Source organism: Lipotes vexillifer, unplaced genomic scaffold (assembly GCF_000442215.2).
Source record: "Lipotes vexillifer unplaced genomic scaffold, Lipotes_vexillifer_v1.1 scaffold409, whole genome shotgun sequence".
Lineage (NCBI taxonomy): Eukaryota > Metazoa > Chordata > Mammalia > Artiodactyla > Lipotidae > Lipotes > Lipotes vexillifer.
This window is the reverse complement of record NW_006785162.1, coordinates 155,597-160,598: the sequence shown is the minus strand read 5'-3', so window position 1 is coordinate 160,598 and position 5,002 is coordinate 155,597. Positions and strand designations below refer to the sequence as shown.

At 42.7% G+C, this 5,002-nt stretch overlaps 1 protein-coding gene and 1 pseudogene across 1 annotated transcript in view; one reads left to right on the top strand and one right to left on the bottom strand.

The window, feature by feature from the left end:
- Positions 1–958, bottom strand: part of LOC103068807 (protein FAM3C-like) — a 7,168-nt pseudogene extending 6,210 nt beyond the window's left edge.
- Positions 1–5,002, top strand: part of IGFBP7 (insulin like growth factor binding protein 7) — an 83,585-nt gene that overhangs the window by 48,639 nt on the left and 29,944 nt on the right. The gene's annotated exons all lie outside the window — the stretch shown is intronic.

Sequence of the window (5,002 nt, the reverse complement as noted above, 5' to 3'; positions counted from 1 at the left end):
ATACAGAGCGAAGTAAGTCAGAAAGAGAAAAACAAATACCGCATGCTAACACATATATATGGAATCTAAAAAAAAAAAAAAAAAAAAAGGTACTATCATCAAAAGGTTATATATATTTATATATTTGTATATATATTAATAAAAGTCTCCTCCCTAAAATCCATATTATCCCATGATAGATTTTCACAGTGACTAGTATATATATCGATATAGGTTTTTGTGTTTGTTTTTTTTTGCGGTACGCGGGCCTCTCACTGTTGTGGCCTCTCCCGTTGCGGAGCACAGGCACCAGAATGCATCCTTCCATTTCTACAGCTTCGGGCCATCCTTCATATTTGTTTGTGTCCTTATTGCTCTTTACGTGCTGTTCAAAAGGGCTTTTTGTCTTAATGCCTTTTCCACCACAGAAGACTCAGTTGTCTCTAAAACCAAGATGAGTAGTAGATGTACTCCCCAGTTCAGCAATGAGCTGCCGGGCCTCATCATTGAGTTTGGTTGCTCCATCATCATATGTTCCCATTAAGACTATTGTTCCATCTTGTATGGCCTTCAGAAACTCAATAAATGAGGCCACATTTCCTCCCCACATGTCAAAATATCTGGCGTCTATTAGATCTCCTGTTTTTCCATTTACCTAGGCAACATTGATTCCTCTTCCAACATTATTCTTAACACCACTCATTAAAACATTGTCCTCCAGGCAGATTTTGGGTCCTACCACACTGGCTGCTCCACTTGCCATTTTAAAAGAAAAATGCTTCTCAGGGCAAGCCTTTGAGATCCCACATTTATACCTGGGAGGTTTTGTGGAACGTGCAACTGCGTCCATTGCTGACCTTGCAAATAGATTTCCTAAACTCGCATCCATTTTTATTTCAAATGCTTGAGAAATAACATAGAATGGCAGTAAAAATACTGCCACGGCTACCACCAACTTTGCAGCACCTGCTACCCTCATGTTTGGTTTTTCAGTCTGTGGCACTTTTCATTAAATAACCTCTGGCCTCCTGCCTGCCTCTCTGCCTCGCGGGCCCGCTCTCTCCTCCGGCTCCTCCCCGGAGCGCGGGCTTCTCATTGCGGTGGCTTCTCTTGTTGCGGAGCACGGGCTCTAGGTGCGCGGGCTTCAGTAGTTGTGGTGCGTGGGCTCAGAAGTTGTGGCACGCAGGCTCAGTAGTTGTGGCACATGGGCTTAGTTGCTGCGTGGCTTGTGAGATCTTCCCAGACCAGGGCTCGAACCCACGTCCCCTGCATTGGCAGGCGGATTCTCAACCACTGCGCCACCAGGGAAGCCCTGTTCTTCACTTTTGACCCCAATCATGTATTAACGGTTAGAAAGTATTTCAGTCCCCTTATTTTTCTCTGCCATTGCTGATGCATTACTAGGCTCCTCTTATCTGGGCATTAGCTCATTGCTTATCTGAGTCTTCACTGGCTTCTGTTTTGCCTTGATCTCTTGGGCATGATGTCTATAAGTCTTGTCTCTATGGAGAATTAGATAGTAAACTGGCGACAGCAGTCTTTTGATTGTAGCTTAGCTTTTTCAAATGCTCAGATTTTTTTTTATTACTTATTTGTACTTTTTTATGGCTAACATTTTTCTGATTCTTTGCCTGAAAGTTTTTTTTTTTAATTATTTATTTTTGGCTGCATTGAGTCTTCATTGCTGTGTGCAGGCTTTCTCTAGTTGTGGCAAGCTGGGGCTACTCTTCGTTGTGGTGCACAGGCTTCTCATTGAGGTGGCTTCTCTTGCTGCAAAGCACAGGCTCTAGGCACATGTCAGATGTTTTTTCAAGCATACTTCTTCTGAAACCTCAGCATATCTCCAGATCAATGATTCCCAAACTTCTGGGAATTGTAACAGCCTATCCTTACGTTTGGTTTGTATGAGATCCTACCTCCCTTTGCACCCTATCAATCCTCCAGGAAGAAGAGAGCAACATTTTTTGTTTTTTAACGTAAAAACAAGTAAAAAATTTTTTAGTTTTGAGGGGGCTTGGGGATGACATGACACTCAGTGGTGTATTGGAAAAGGTGTTGCAAAAAAGGAATCACTGCTGTGAATCTTGGAATAAGGTCCTTTTAATCTCACTCACTATTTCCTTTTTTTTTAATTGAGGTAGAAAATGCATAACGTGAAATCTACCCTGTTAACAAATTAAGTGTACATACAGTATTATTAAATATATGCACATTGGTATACAGCAAATTTCTAGAACTTTCCCATCTTGCAGAAACATTGAACAGCAACTCTGCATACCCCCTACCTCTAGCCCCTGGCAACCACCATTCTACTTTCTGCTTTTATGAGTTTGACAACTTTAGATCCTTCGTGTGAGTGAAATCATGCAACATTTGTTTTTCTGTGACTGGCTTATTTCACTTAGGTTAGTGTCGTCAGGTTTCATCCATGTTGTAGCATATGGCAGATTAATCTCACTCACTATTTCCTAAAGTGTGAATATAAGACCCTTAAGGAAAAAAAACAGTCTTTTATAGTTTCTGTGGGCTGTTTAAGGTTACAAATGCTCACAGTTAAGGCTTATGTTTGGGGGATCCTGGGGGGATACAAGGTCCAATTCTTTTTTATATAATGATGAAGTAACATAAAAGATTCTAGGAGAGCATGTACAAAGAACAGTCCTTAAAAATGCATATTATAATTATTGCAGTGATCTCCTTGAGACTTAGCCATAATGACCCCAAATCAATAAATGTCTATCTATGAGGACTGTACAAATGTGGGAGGTTTTGTCGTAACCCTTGAGGAAAGAACTGTATGACAAAAACAAAGAACCCTCCTCCTCCAAAAAGAGATTATGATTAATGAAGGGACAACTCTAGTTGATGGTAGAGAAGGCTCAAAGATGTTGTATTAGTTATTTACTGCTACACAATAAATTAGTCCAAAATTTGCAGCCTAAATAAAACAACAATGAATATCTATTATCTCATACAGTTTCCATGGGTCAGAAATTTGGGACTGGCTTATCTAAATAGTCTTTGGCTTGGGGGTCTCTCATGAGGTTGCAGTCAAGATGTCAGTGGGGGCTAGTCATCTGAAAGTTTGAGGTTGGAGAATCTGTTTCCAAGTTGGCTCACTCACATGCCTATTGTCATGAGGACTTAGTTCCTCATCACATGGACATCTCCATTGCACTGCTTGAGCATCCTAACAACATGGCAACTGGCTTCTCCCAGACCAAGTGATCTAAGAAAAAGCAAGAAGGAAGCTGCAATGCCTTTAATGACCTAGTCTCAGAATTCACATATTGTCACTTCCACCACATTCTTTTCATTAGAATGGAGTCACTAAGTGTAGCCCACATTCAAGGGCAGCAGAATTCGGCTCCACCTAAAAAGGGAGGATTTGATAAGGGGATGGGAGACCCATGAAGCAGAAGGGATGAACAGGATCTGGACCAGATACTCTAGTGATACCTGGAGACAAAGAGAAAGAGAATGTGTACACAAACGCCAATCTGTGGCTGGCCTGGGGGCTAGCAGTGGGGGAGGGAACTGGGGGAACAACTGGCCAGCCAAACCAGAGAAATGATACAGGTAAGAGTAGTGGCTTTGACCATGAGCAAGGGTGAATGCTCCAGGCCAGCCCAGGAGCTTGGCACTCCTGGAGGGGAGGTACTTTTCACCGATATGACTTTCCTTAGCTGTTGCTGAACTTGAACAGTGCTCAGGCCTTCTTCACTGGAGATGCTTCTTCAGCTCAGCGAGGAGCTGGCTCAGAACCCAGACTCCACATGGGAGGAGGGCTAACATCTTGGTGCTGTTTGCCTCTGGAGCTGCCCCTTTGAACATGTCCACCTGTTGGCATGTTCAGAACTCCATGCCTTAAGAGTGAGCCCTTTTCTGTTTTCACTATGGAGTTTGATTCCAGGGATGGCCTCTGTGTTTTCTCCAAAGGCTCTTTCTGAAACTGAACTTTTGTTTACCTCCTAAATTGCCCTTCTAGCCTCCTTAGACTGAGTTGATTTGTCTTGATGGATGAATCAGATTCTTGAACTCATCCTTTGTGGCTCCAGTTCTCTTGGCAGAGAACACAGGAAGATAGTTTTTGCTTATGTGCGTGTTTAGGGAGCATTTTTTTTCTTTGTTTTTCTGTCTCAGCCACAATCCGTGGGCGAGCCCAGCACCTGGGACCTTGACAAGCCTCTGTGTGTGCATAGGTTGAGGTCACCTAGGGAATTCCTCCCAGTATCGTTTGTCATGTCCCCGAATTCCAGAGCAGACTGCAGTTTCCCAAATCCCAGCCTCATGGAAATTGGGGGAATTACTTTTCTGGAGCCAGCTTTATCTTACTTGTCCATGTTCCATTCATGCAAATTGGAAATACCCACAACTAAACTGTGTGCCACCCTTCTGCCTGGGAAATGCAGCTGTTCATGCTTAATGCTTTTGCTCAGTGCCTTTCTAATCTCTCAGCTTTACACTGTTTAAATGGCAGCCAGCTGATTGAGAACAGATAATGTTTTTTCTGATTATTAATAAAGTACAAGGAAATGAATTCATACAGTTCTAGTTCCGCTTCTGCCAGCATCCTGGAATGAGTGTAGGCAAATATTGAACCAGCGCCCCTCCCAAACCTCATCTATAAAATGAGAATTTGGACAAGATGGATCTTAGGGTCCTTCTACATCTAAAGGTCACTGGCTATGTGATAATTTAAGAACATGGAAGTATTAATAGGGTAGGATTTATTTACCACAAGAGGAGAGTCTCCGTACTGTCTCCTGTCAACCATCCCACCAGAAAGGGCCTGTCTGTCAGCTGGTGTTTTTCCTCTGCACGTGGAATCAGCAATTCTTCTTTCACGTTTGGAAACAGACTTTACAGTGGACCTTTTTCACTTAAAACCTCACATAAATGTTTTTAACATGTTTTAGGGAACTGGGGTTTATGCTTTGCTGATTGTTTCTTTTTTTTTTTTTTTTCTTGCGTTATGCGGGCCTCTCACTGTCGTGGCCTCCCCCCTTTTGGGGGCCCAGGC